Source organism: Melanotaenia boesemani, chromosome 2 (assembly GCF_017639745.1).
Source record: "Melanotaenia boesemani isolate fMelBoe1 chromosome 2, fMelBoe1.pri, whole genome shotgun sequence".
NCBI classification, from domain to species: domain Eukaryota; kingdom Metazoa; phylum Chordata; class Actinopteri; order Atheriniformes; family Melanotaeniidae; genus Melanotaenia; species Melanotaenia boesemani.
In genome coordinates, this window is record NC_055683.1 from 2,676,202 (window position 1) to 2,690,613 (window position 14,412).

Genomic DNA, 14,412 nt, shown 5'->3' on the forward strand with positions numbered 1-14,412 from the left:
GTTCTGGTTTTTCCTCTCCACTGTCTCCTCATGTAGCTCAGGATGGATTTCATGCTTTCTGTTAGTTTCCTTAGCAAGGTAATTATTTTTATGAATTGATTAATGAACACAGTTATTGTAAATCAACTAATATTTAAATGTATTCAGAGAACCTGAAACCTACCCAGTTTTAGTTTATCATTCAAATAAAAGTGGATCCTTTTCCTGATAAACAGAAACAAATAGCCACTGGCCATCTGCAATCTTACAGCTATAGGAACGTGTGTGTGTGTGTGTGTGTGTGTTCAGAGTCTGTGTGTAGGAAAGAGAAGCTGCTGCTCAGGTTGCATAAGCAGCATCAGCCTGGTGTCTGTGCGCGCGGCGCTGCTCCAGCTGCCCCCAGCCTATCTCTTTAAATGAGCCAGAGCTGCTCCGCTCTGCGTGCGTGCGTGCGTGTGTGTGGAGGAGAAATTACGGGACAGAAAGAGACACTCTGTTATGGAGGACTGGGCGATCGAAAACACAACAGAGCGGCTCTCCTGTCTCACGTTGAACCAGTTTCCAGGAGGGTTCGTGTATTAATCGCTCTCCACATTTTCCCTCATTCTGATTTGGAGCCATTTTTTCTTTTTCCTCCCCTCTCGCGCGTCTATGGGCTCGGCAGGCGCATCTCTTGCTTGCAGATAGGACGCAGGGCTGCTTCCTAATAATTATTTATTTCGCCTTTTTCTGCGCTGCAGCGTTGGGAAAAAAACGTGATCGAGAGGCAGATAACCGCGCGCTGATCATGGATTAATGTCCGAGTGAATTTTCATCTGAAAGGTAAGCTCGGGGGGACAGGGGGGTGGATTATTAAAAAAAAAAAAAAAAGAAAGGAAGGAAGGTGGAGAAGAAAAATGAGAGAGAGAGAGAGAGAGAGAGAGAGAGAAAGGCCGGAGGAGGAGGACGTGTCCGGTGCGGAGCGGGAGTGTGGGGGGTGTCCGTGTCTGTGATGGATGGAGCCGGGTGACGGTGGCAGCATCCACGCTGCAGCTCGGACTGCGGACAAACTGCGCTGATGATGGGGGGAAATGGTACTGATGGTACTGGGTGTTCCAGCTCTTTGTGTACACGGCAGGGCCTTTGGCTGACGGAGCTGATCAGCCGCATCGAGCTGCTTATTATTAACAAACACCATGACGTCAGCGTCTGCCAGTGACGCAATCTTTTTCTCAAGCAACTTATAGATCTGCTCAACATTTTCCTCCCGTTCAGTCATTTTATCAGTCTGGGGGGGTTTCTGTGTTCTCCTCTGGTCCCGCCCCTGATTCCTCAGCTCTTTGACTCTGTGGGCCCCATGACCTGTTTCTGCACCTCCATAATTTTAGGATTGCTTGAGGGGAGCTATGTGAAAAATAGCTGAGTTATCTTAGTTTTAAAAGTCTGGGATTTCCTACAATTGATGCTGCAAAGCACAAATTTGTAGAGACAAGTGGGATAACAGGAATCACACAGCATGATGCAACTTAGTGTGTTATTAAACTTGGAATTCTGGCATAATGTCATTATAGATAAAAAAACAAAAAAACACAACTCAACTACATATTTAAAATATTTAAAGTTATCTTAAATGTATAATTCACATGCAACCCTAATTATACAACAAAAAGTTTGGACTTGTGTAAAATATAAATAATAACAGAATGCAATGATTGGCAAACCTCATTTCATTCCCAATAAAACATAAACAACATGGCAGGGTCTCTCAGATGTAAATATGGACAGAGATTCAACACGCTGAGAAAAACTGAGTTGAAAAATTACTAAAATTATTTGAGATAAATGTTTCTCAGACTTTGAAGAGCGCACCATTTACAGTGTAGAATATCATCAAAATATTCAGAGAATCAGGAGAAATCTCTGTGTGCATGGGTCAAGGCTGAAAGTCAAACTGGATTCTGATGATCTTGGTTCCCTCAAGCAGCAGCACTGCATTAAAAGCAGACATGATTCTACAGGACTAAAAACCACTGCATGGACTCAGAAATCACTGTCTGTGAACACAGTTCACCCTTAATACGTTGTGATGTTCAGCATGGTGTAAAAAGTAGTTCCAGGGTGATGTTCAGCACGGTGTAAAAAGTAGTTCCAGGGTAATGTTCAGCAAGGTGTAAAAAGTAGTTCCAGGGTGATGTTCAGCATGGTGTAAAAAGTAGTTCCAGGGTGGTGTTCAGCATGGTGTAAAAAGTAGTTCCAGGATGACGTTCAGCATGGTGTAAAAAGTAGTTCCAGGGTGATGTTCAGCATGGTGTAAAAAGTAGTTCCAGGGTGATGTTCAGCACGGTGTAAAAAGTAGTTCCAGGGTAATGTTCAGCAAGGTGTAAAAAGTAGTTCCAGGGTGATGTTCAGCATGGTGTAAAAAGTAGTTCCAGGGTGGTGTTCAGCATGGTGTAAAAAGTAGTTCCAGGGTGGTGTTCAGCATGGTGTAAGAAGTAGTTCCAGGGTGGTGTTCAGCATGGTGTAGCTCTTCTTCTAACATGTCTGGAAACATCTGGGAAGTGAGGAGACCAGTTGCTGGAGTTTTAGGAGAGGAATGTTGTTCCATTCTGGTTTGATGCAGGATTCTAGCTGCTCTACAGTCCTGGACCCTGGTTGCTGGATTTTTGGCTCCAGATGTTGTGTATTGGTGAAAGGTCTGGACTGCAGGCAGTTCTCCTGTGAAGCCAAGATGCAGCTTTTCACCTGTCCACTGATAACAAGCTGGATGCTCCCTCTCCTCTTTAGTCTGCAGGACACGCCGTCCATGCTTTCCACAAACTAGTTCACATCTTCATCCAGGTTTCCACTTTGCCTCAGACCATTTTAAATGAGCTTTGGTACAGAGAACACGGAAGAAGCTGGTTCTGGATCCTGTTCACATCTGGCTTCTTCTCTGCATGATGGAGCTTTAACCTGCATTTGTGGGTTTCAGGGTGAACTGTGTTCACAGACAGTGGTTTCTGGAAGTCTTCCTGAGTCCATGCAGTGGTTTCCAGTAGAGAATCATGTCTGCTTTTAATGCAGAAGATCACCAGCATCCAGCCTTGTCCCATGCATACAGAGATTCCTCCTGATTCTCTGAATCTTTTGATATTATATAGATGGTGGGATCTTCAAATTCTTCAGTTTTGTGTTTATGAACATTTTTCTGAAATGGTTCCACAATTTTCAGACCCAATTTGTCTGACTGGTGAACTTCTGTCTAGCTTTCCATCTGAGAGACTCTGCCTCTCTGAAATGCTTTTTTTATACCCACTCATGTACTGACCTGTTGCCAATTAACCTAATTAGTTGTCAAATGTGTTTTTTTTTTTTTTTTTTGTACAAGCCTTTTGTTTTCCTTCTTCCAACTTTTTACAGATGTGTTGCGGCCATCAAATTCAAATGAGCTATTTCCCATGAAATGGTAAAATGTTTCGGTTTCAACATAAGATGTGTCGTTAATTTTCTATTGGGAATAAAATATGAGTTGATGAGCTTTGCAACTCATTGCATTTTTTTTGTAACTGTGATTTTAGAAATATATTTACCTCTTCATCTGGATTTTCTGCATCTAAAGCTCCTGTTATCGACATATTCAAACTGTGAGAGATTATGTCCCACATCAAGAGGAAGCCAAAATCAATTAAATATGACAAAAGAGACATAAAATTAGAGAAAGAAATGTAAACAGTTACCCCTATCACCTATGTGAAATAATGTCCAGCATTATTTCACACTCCACTGTCATGTACTGTTACAGTGTGGGGTTGTCCAGATCTACCAGGCCCTTCTGCACAATAGCTGCCAATCTAGTACCTAAAATATTTCAAAATGGTGTCAAAATCTTATATTTTGTATGTTTAATCTTCCATCAATATTATGTTGGAGTTTATTACCTTCAACATTAACTTTGCACGGACTTAATGTTTTTGGTTTATGGTCTGCCCACCTCAGCAGTTTATGATTTCTTGCACTAAAAGCAAAGATGTCCTGAGGTCCATCCAAACAATCGATCTCTGCTCAGCGTAATATAAAGAATTACACATTATTGTCCACTCTGTTTTCCAGTTATTCATCAGTATATTTCCATGTCCAAAGACAATAAATAAATTTCCCAACCACAGTGTTAAACTTTGTACATAGTTCACTTTTGGTATAATTCATTTCATGTCTAAGCTTCAGAACAACAGCTACGAAATTTGGACATTTTCTGGTAATAGTTTAAAAGTACTGTCTGTATAGTCATTGTAAATTCTGATCAGTGTACCATTTCATTTATAGATTTATAAGTTGGACGTTTTATTTTATTTTATTTTATTTTCCATCAATCCATCCATTTTCTGTACTGCTTAGTCCGGGTGGTGGGGAACCTGGAGCCTATCCCAGCAATTAGCAGGCGAGAGGCAGGGTACACCCTGAACAGGTCACCAGTCCATCGCAGGACCAACACAGCCCTTTTTTATTTATTTATTGTATTCCTTTTCATAACAAGTGGACATTGCCCGACAAAAAAAAAAAAAAAAAAAATCCCCACCCAGCAAACTGAAAGTTGGAAATAACTTTAACAGTTGTGGAAATTAAATTAAAAAAAAACTGAAGTGTAGAATTCAGCTTTATTTAATAGTTAAACAAGAGTGTAAACAGTGTGAAGAGAAGTCAGCTTGCTAAAATAAAAAGAGAAAAATATTTCAAACTGCAAAGGATCACAAAGACGCTGCAGATTAGGAAGAAGGTCATGTGGTCTGAGTCCACTCTAAGGTCAGAGTAAAATGTCTGCAACACATGAAAATACTTTGCCATCCTTTCCCACAACATTCAAAAACTATTTTCAAGATTCAAAACAACTTTATATATACCAAGAGAGCAATTCATTTATGGGTCACCCACATCTATATCACACATCATTAGCCTCATAGCTGGATTGCCTAAGTCATATTTTTAGGAGTTAGGAGAGTGGAATTAGAGGGGCGTGGCTCAGCAAGGTAGAGCGGTCGTCTCGTAACCCGAGGGTTGTCCGTTCGATCCTCAGCCTAGTCGAGTTTATGTCTCGGTGTCCTTGGGCAAGACACCGAACCCCTAATTGCTCCTGATGGGTCGTGGTTGAGCTCCTGATGGGTCGTGGTTGAGCTCCTGATGGGTCGTGGTTGAGCTCCTGGTGGGTGGTGGTTGAGCTCCTGGTGGGTCGTGGTTGAGCTCCTGATGGGTCGTGGTTGAGCTCCTGATGGGTCGTGGTTGAGCAGCTTGCATGGCAGCTTCCGCCATCAGTGTGTGAATGTGTGTGTGAATGGGTGAATGTGATGTATAATGTAAAGTGCTTTGGGTATCGTTCCAGGTACAGTAAAGCGCTATATAAATACGGACCATTTACCATTTAGAGACATATCACAATTTGGCTAAAATATGACTTAAGCAATATCCAAAATTTGTCATCAAAACAAGAAATAATGGTCCAGAAGAACAAACAAACAAAAGATCATAGGACCACAATAAAGGCCCTTTTATGCTCCCTTAAGCCTGGTACACACATAACAACTTCTGGGCCTTGATTTTGCCTCTTCCCGACCTCGGACAGCAAACGCCCGATCATCGTGAGATTTCCCTGTACAATTATTATTTGGTCTGAGGTTACGAGCCAGTTTGTCCCGATAATTCGCTCTGAAACGGGTCGTAGCTGACTGTCGGGAATATTGAACATGTTCAATATTTCAGAGCCGATTTCTGAGGAACGTTGATGACTCGTGCATTGTGACTGCGTGGATGATGACGTGGTACAGAATGTAGCCAATCATTGCCATGGTTAAGTCAATGACTCCACTAGCAAGCAGTTTTGAGTTATATCCAGCATCAGTTTCAGACACCAGTTAACGATAATGAGTCGCTTTAAAGTTGTTTCCAGCTGCACAGCACACCCTAAACACTTGCAAAGCCTTTCTCAAAAGCTCGCTGTTGTCCTCATCTTCATTCTTCTTCTTCTGTGGTTTGTTTCTTTCGCTGGTCGCATGTCAGCTATTCTGCTCAGCACTGCCCCTGTGATTTCCAGTGGTATTGCTCCGACTTCTGCATCAAGCGACAGGTAGCTAAGCTACATGAAAACAGATCAAACTACGCACGTAACCGACGCAGGAGATGGACGAAATAGTCTTTCTGCCTGCATATCTGTCTTCTGCATTGAGCATAAATGGGCCTTTAGTTTCCAAAAATTATCCCTGACGTCTTCAGCTCCGTCGTTGCTAGGCTACAAACACAGCATCCTAATGCATTCACTGCGACGTCTGGAGACTTCAACAACGTCTCCCTCTCTGCAACATTACCAATGTTCCAACAGATTTTCAGCTGTTCCATCACAGAAAATAAGATGTTGGACTTATTTTATGCAAATGTTAAAAATGCATTCAGTTCCTCTGCCTCCTTCAGGAAGATCCAACCAAAATCTGGTTCTTCTCACCTCCACCTACAAGCCCATCCTTCAGCAGCAACCAGTCATCACACAGACAATTAAAACCTGGTCTAGTGAAGCTGAAGATGCTCTGAGAGGCGCTCTGAGGCCACAGACTGGAAATTCCTCTGTCAACCACATGGAGAGGACATCAATGCCATGACTGAGACAGATTATATCAACTTCTGTGTGGAGAGCATCGTCCCAACAAGAACAGTGAGACGCTTCCCCAATAACAAACCCTGGATCACCAGAGACCCGAAAAAGCTGCTAACTTCAACAAGAAAGCCTTCAGGGATGGAGACAGGGAGTTATGAAGACAACTTAAAACAGGGAACTTAAAGAACTTAAAACAGAGATGAAGAAGTGCAAGAAGGACTAGAGGAAAAGTTAGAAAGCAGCTCCAGCACGACAACGTGAGGGATGTGTGGTCAAGAATGAAAAAGATCACTGACTTCAAGTTACAGGGGGATCAGACTGATGGAGGTCTGGACAGAGATAATGAGCTGAACATGTTCTTCAGTAGGTCCAGTTCATCAGTTCAACATCCTGTCTTGTTCCAGTACCTAAAAAATCCCAACCATCTGAACCAGATGACTACCGACCAGTTGCTCTAATATCTCACATCATGAAAGATGGTGAGATATTAAAGGTGAGCTAATAACAGAGACTGTTTGGATGATGGAAGATTTCCATCTCCTCCTGCGTCTACTTATACCGCACCATCTCTATTTGAAATGAACGGGTCACGTGACCCGCTACGTCACGTCGGGTGAAGCGTAAACGCGAGAAAAGTGTTTCCATTACACTTTTGCGATATACTTCTATATCGACACGTCTGAAAAACCCCCTCATGAGAGCGTAAAAACTTTTTAGCGATATTTGAGAGTTTTTTCAAAATGTAGGTGTGTTCAAAACCATTTTTTTTATTGCGATATTTAGCTTTTGTGCAATTCTAGATGTAATGGAAACACACCCAGTGGTGGACAAGTAGCTGACTACAGAGAACTGGTCAGTCAGTTTGTTAGATGGATCAGAAACAATCACTTCATCTTGAACACAAACAAACGAGATGACTGTTGACTTCAGGAGGAACAGGAGTAAACAAAACACTGTTTACATCCTGGGAGAAGAGGTGGAGGTGGTGGAGGAATACAAGTACCTCAGTATTCAGCTGGATGACAGACTGGACTGGAAATGCAACACAGAAGCATCTAGAAGATGGAACAGAGCAGATTCTTTCTGGAGGAAGCTGAGATCCCTCAATGCCTGAACCAAGATCTTGCATCTTGTATAAGTCTGTTGTGGAAAGTGTAATCAGCTTTGCAGCATCTGTTGGGGCAGCAGCATCAGAACCAGAGACTTAAAGAGACTGAATAAACTAATCCAGAAGGCTGGTTCTGTACTGGGAATAACTCTGAAGCCACTGAAGCTGATTGTCCAGAGAAGAATTCTGCACAAACTGCTGAGAATAATGGATGATTCTTCTCATCCTCTGCATGACAGTGAGGAACCAGCAGAGGGTGTTCAGTGGGAGGCTTCATCAAGTCCAGTGCAAGACAGAAAGATACCAGAGATCATTCCTGCCAGCAGCCATCACCATCCAGAACAAGGCAACATCTTTCTCTAAGTAATTAGCATTGTTTGTATCATAAAAAAGGAAAACAACTACTACAACATTGCAGTTTCATTTAATTTGATTTAATTTCAGATCCTTACTAGCTGCTTAACAGTGAATGAAGTTCAGGTTTAGATGTGTTTTCACCTGTTTCAGTCTCAGATATTGGTTTTCATGCAACGTTTATGCAGTCATTTTACAACCAGATGGATGAAAACCTGGAAGTGTACAAACTACTGGCTGCAACTACGCCATCGTACTTAACGTGTTAATTAAATATTTATTGCTCTGATATTATGATTGTAAAATGAACTGTGTGGATTAGAAATCTGGATTCAGAAACCTACTCAAAATAAAAAGGGAAAGATCAAATTCCTCACGAACATTTAAAATGAGGTTCAGTAGTGTGTGTTGCCTTCATGTGCCTGTATGCACTCTGTACAACATCTGGGCTCCTGATGAGATGATGGATGTTCTCCTGAGACCTGGATCAGGGCATCAGTCAAGTCCTGGACACTGTGTGGTGTAACATGGCGGTGGTGAACGAGACATGATGTCCCAGAGATGCTGGACTGAATTCAGGTCTAGTGAATGGACAGGCCAGTCCATAGCATCAGTGCCTTCATCATGCAGGAACTGCTGACACACTTCAGCCACATGAGGCTGAGCATGGTCGTGCAGCAGAAGGAACCAGGTCCCACTGCAGCGGCATATGGTCTGACAAGGGGTCTGAGGATATCACATCTGGTACACAATGGCAGTCAGGGTTAGCAGATGGAGGTCTGTGTGGCCCTCTGAGGACATGCCTCCCCCGGCCATCACAGATCCACTGACAAACTGGTCATGAAGCAGAACATTCTCCACCATGTCTTCAGACTTTCTCTGTCACACGTGCTCATCAGTTAGGAGCACAGGGAACCGATGGCCAATCTGCCAATCACTCTGTATGGTGACTGACTGTGAGCAAAGGTCCCACTTGTGGATGCGGCGCCCTCATACCACCCTCATGGAGTCTGTTCCTGACAGTTTGAGCAGACATATGCACATTAGTGGCCTGCAGGTCATTTTGTAGGTCTCTGACATTGCTCCTCCTGCACAGAGGAGCAGATAGCGGTCCAGCTTCGGGTTGGTGTCCTCCTAAGTCCTCCTTCATGTCTCCTGGTATACGGGCCTGTCGTCTGGTTTCTCCTCCATGCTCTCCACACTGTGCTAGGAGACACAGCAAACCTTCGTGCCACAGCAGCATTGATGCTCCGTCCTGGATGAGCTGCTCTCCCTGAGCAGCTTCTGAGGGTTGCAGACACGCCTCATGTTACCTCGAGTGGTGAAGACAGTGGCTACATGCAAACGTGGGCAAAACTCAGCCAGAAAGAATCAAGACAGGGAAATGGTCTGTGGCCTCCACCTGCAGGACCATTTCTTTATAATCGCCTCATTTCCACCTGTTGTCTGTTCTGTTTGTACAACAGCAGGTGAAACGGATCCACGGTCAGTGTTTCTTCCTAACTGGACAGACTGACGTCCCAGAAGTGGGACTGACTTTCAGCTACATCACAATGATCCCATCTTCCATTTATTTATTTATTTATTTAGCAGTGTAATTTAATGCATCTTGTTTAAGCAAAAGCAGCAGTAAAAATATGAAAGCAAGCAAAATTATGTGGAAGCAGATTTAGCTGGACATGTTTTAGTTGATATGACGGAACAACACTGGGACTTGTACTAATTAGAGAATAACAAACATAACAATCTGGTGGAGGGAAAGGGATGTTCTCATCTGCACATGGGAGTTTCATCCAGATCAGCAGTGTTTCATTTAAAATCCTGCAGCCAGTAAGCCTTTCTACATGAATTCTCAGGTGTGCCACCTCACCTGTTCTCTGATCTCATCTGGGTCATCCAGCTGACATGTTGTAAATACAGCTACCTTTACTTCTGCTCACATAAAACCCAAACTGGCCTTTATATCCAGACCATGGTCAGGCAGAAGCACATCAGCTGGAAAAGTTTCTTGTTGAAGCTCTTCTTGTTTCTTGTTTCTTGTTGGAGAAGTCTTTTGTTCTCTGGATTGTGTTTATCACTGCACTGTCTCCAAGACGGAATTGGATGTTGGAAACCTGCTGCTTCATTTCCTTTGTAGAGCTGCTGCTGCTGCAGCCGAGTACATAACTCGATGAAATGTTAAAAATCTTAAATACTTCAGAAATTCTGAATAAGACAAATTTGAGAAAGAGGACGGCCACTGCTGCACTGCTCCCCAGCATGTGTTGATAATGTATGTGCACATTCTCTATCGTGCTTAAAACAAGGTTTTCCCAAAGAAATCCCTTAACTTGTTCAGTCCAAACTCTCCAATGTGCAGCGTGTCTTAATGCATGGATGTAAAGTGTGAATGGAACTCTATCACTAGGCTGTTGTTGTGGTTGTTGTTTTGCCTGAGCAGCATTCAGATGGGAATCACATGTGAAAGGGAAGTTGATACAGTTACTGTTCACACTATCATGCAATCCCTTGCAAAAAGTTGTCACTAACTCCTGTGGATTGACCCCCTTCTGCCTTCCAGTCATGTTATCTATAGCATCTAATGGGCAATTAAACACAACAAAGACACGAAAAGGAAAATCATGAGTGGGAACAGATTGCTGATATTCTGTCAAGTCGAACCTTAAACTGTATCAGTGTAGAAAATAAAGTGAGGCCACGGGGTGGGCTGGTGCATGCCCTGGTGTCTGGTTGCCACCCCGGGACCCAGGGTATGGCCCGGAGGCAGGACGGGTTTGAATGGGGGCTGAGTGGGGTTCAGGCTAATCGCCCGAGTCTCTGGGCCGCCCTAGTCTGCCTCTAGCCTCCATAGAAGCGTCGTCATATTTGCAGGATCACACTCATCTCTGATCCCTGCTCATTCCTCATCCTCTGCTTGCTGACGCAGTCACTGAGGTGTCCAGTGGGTTCATACACTAAGTTATGTTTTTGTTTATTTTATTTTGTGTGTGTTTCTGGTACTTTGGTTGTTGTTGTGATACATCTTCTTGTTGTTGTCTTGGTTTTTTCTAAGAACTCCTGATGATTGTCTGCTTAGTTCACCTGTAAAAGCTGTGGGAAATTCTCTGTTGTGTTTCTGTACCGGTGTAGAAGCTGGCTGCTTGGTGTTAGGTTGGACTGAAGGTCTTTGCTTCTATCTGTTGTATCTTTTCTACTTTCCTTTTTACTTCTTCTGTCCCCTCCGGACAGGTACAGCAAGATTACATAAATTTTATAATTCAAAATAAATAAATAAGATAAAAAAACAAACAGCAACAACAAAATAATTAAATAAAAATCAGATCATACCCATAAGGCTCCTCTTGCCAAAGCAAATTTATCCAGCACAACACAGCAGCCAGACCATCATTCTGCTGCCACTGACAGGGTAAAAAAAAAAAAAGAGTGAAGGTAAATGTAATATTATTAAATTTAAGAGCACTTAATTAAAAGTGCTGTCATAATTTGCAGGTTTTAGACATTGTTTAAATGTTTCTAGTTTTCTTATTGCCTCATGTTGGTCTGTAATCCTTGTAATTTTTGTCCCAGTTTAATTTATATTCAAGTCAATTCAATTATAATAAACTTTATTTGACCCAGAAGGGCAATTTATGACACAGCAGTTTTCAGGTTTCACAGTTTGTACACAGTACACAAGTAAAATACTAAACAAAAACAACAAGAATCAGACTGGAAAACATAAGCAGCTGTGCAATTAGGACATTAATACAATATGAAGAAAGTAAAGGTAAACAGTGTAAATGTAAGAAAGTCACGTGATAGTAATACACCGTATAATGTAGTATAATGCATAATTATAATGTAGTATGTAATATATAATATTTTGAAAAGTAGTAGCAAAAGCGTATAATATATTATTATATTATAGAATATTATGTGCTAACACAATGCAGTGTAATGTAGTGAACATGATAATGCTATTGTTGATATATAATAATAATAATAATAATAATAATAATACAACCAATAAACCAAATATGATGAGGCATAGAGTCATTTAGTGTCAGGAAGTTGTGTAGCTGGTGAAAGACAGCTTTTTCTATAATCTGACTAAGAAAGGGGAGGTTTGATATCGGCCTGTAGATGCTCATGAGGGAAGAGTCTAGGTTTTTCTTTTTCAGTAGTGGCTTGATGACGGATGATTTTACGGTCTGAGGGAAGCAGAGACATGTTTACAGTATGGAAGATAACTAAGGCCATGCATCCTGAGACATTCTTAAAAACCCGGTTGGCAGGGCGTCAACACAGCAAGTGGTGGTTTTTAGATGATCAGTGTTCTCATCCTGGTTTTTAGGACTATTTGGAGAAAAATGCGTCATGGTGTTCATGTCTCTTATCTTGATAACCTCTGTTTGGGCTTTCAAGTTGACAATAACAACACTCTCAAAGAAAACACAGGACTGATCAGACAGAGCAACATCCATCACCACAACCTCGGAAATATTTAGACCTTTAGAGATGACCAGATCCAGACAGGGTCCTCTGTTCCACATGCTGAGTTAGACCAAAGTTATCAAGAACACAACACAATTCTTTGGTCTCTCTGTCCTCCGGGTTATCAGCATGAATGTTGGAATCATCAACAATAACTACACAGAGTCAACACAGATTACTGACAGCAGTTCAGCAACGTCATCAGCAAACGCTGCTCAGTGTTTAGGTGGCCTGTATATGTCAAGGAACAACACATGAGAGGCGGAGGTCATCTGGAGCGCCACATATTCCAATGAGACAAAGTTTTTATAAGATATCTGCTGCATTGGAGCAAATCATTAAACAAATCTTCCACCTTTCTGATGTGATCTAACTTAACTGACATAGCTGAAGTTTGGAGGGGTTGCTTCTATAAGAACAACCCAATCATTGTGTCTGTCTAACCAGGTTTCACGTAAAAACAAGAAATTAAGTTTGTGCTTTGTTATAAAATCATTGATTAAACATGTTTTTCCAGCCAAAAATCTGACATTTAGTAAAGCTAGCTTGTGTGCTAAAACATTACCTGTCCAGTTTTTGTTCTGGGCAGGCTGAGGCTGATGAGGAATGAACACAAGATGTGATAAATTTATAGTGTATTGGGTGAATCTTGCTTTTCTGAACATTTATCAGTCTTTTTTGTTACCTATTAAAACAGGGATAAAAGAAATTATTTGGAGTTCGGGATCCGACTTATCCTGGAGAGAACCATGAGTACCCACATAGCTGAAGCCTGGACCCAGTACATATCAGTCCGATGCAGGACTGTTATCAGGCTTTGAGACAAATGAGAAGTTTGGTTCCATCATGGAGGGAGGGGAGGTGGATGCTAGGGCTGTGACAACTACGTCAGAGCTTGCTAGGGAATTGGTGGGGGAGGTGAAGTGAGATGTTTCAGGGTGAGAAAATGGGACTGGGGCATGGGGTTAGTTTGGTCGCAATAGTGACCAGCTCCTTCATATTGGTGGTGAAGTGCAGGAGGGGTGGGGAGGATGGGGAGTGGGAGGGTGACCTACATGTAGTATGATGAGATGAAGGGGGTGGGTCCTTGCTGGAAGCTTTGGGGGTTTCTTCAGGAGGGGGCTGAGCCAGGTTGAAGGCCAACAGCATCACTCCTGACCTGTTCAGGCAGAATCCATCTGGCAAGTGTGACCATCAGTTCAGTAAAGTCCTGTTTCAGCTCCTCAGATTGTTGTTTTAAAACATTGTTCCACCCCCACATGCAGGATGAGGTTTTCTGCAGTTAGGTGCGCAGCCACAATTTGCATAATTTTCTCTCTCCTATCTGATACCATCTCCTTGGGAAAGCACAGTACTTTAGTACATTTTCCACACACATTTCTCATGACATTCACACCAAAGTCGCCAACAATCAGAGTCTGAGGCCCAGCCGTTTGCTTTTCTTGTTGCCTTGTACATTCTGAGTTGTTCTTTGACCTTACTCTGGTGTGTAGGGAGATTTCATCCTGGTCATCAGAAGTAGATGCAGAATCCTGCAGCAGTGGAGCAAACCTATTTTGTAGTTGCATGTCTGGTTGTTGAGGAGGAGATTTGTTAGTTTTCCTTTTGACTATAATAATAATAATAAATTTTATTTCAAGGCGCCTTTCAAGACCCAAGGTCACCTCACAAAAGACAATTAAAATCAGTTAAAACATAAGACAAAACATCAAAACAAACATCATGCAGCAGACAGTTAAAAACATTAAGGTGAGAAGGCCAGTTTAAACAGATGAGTTTTAAGTTGTGATTTGAATGATGGAAGTGAGTCGATGTTACGGAGTTCAGGTGGGAGTGTGTTCCAGAGCTGGAGAGCAGAGCGACTGAAGGCTCTGCTCCCCATGGTGGTGAGACGGGCACGGGG

General features: G+C 42.3%; 1 protein-coding gene across 1 annotated transcript in view; it reads left to right on the forward strand.

Moving 5' to 3' along the window:
* The first annotated feature begins 381 nt into the window (after positions 1-381).
* fbxl16 (F-box and leucine-rich repeat protein 16) overlaps positions 382-14,412 on the forward strand; it is a 43,118-nt gene continuing 29,087 nt past the window's right edge. Inside the window, exon 1 of the mRNA XM_041975213.1 lies at positions 382-801. The gene's annotated coding sequence lies outside the window, so the exon portion shown is untranslated. The remainder of the gene's footprint in view (positions 802-14,412) is intronic.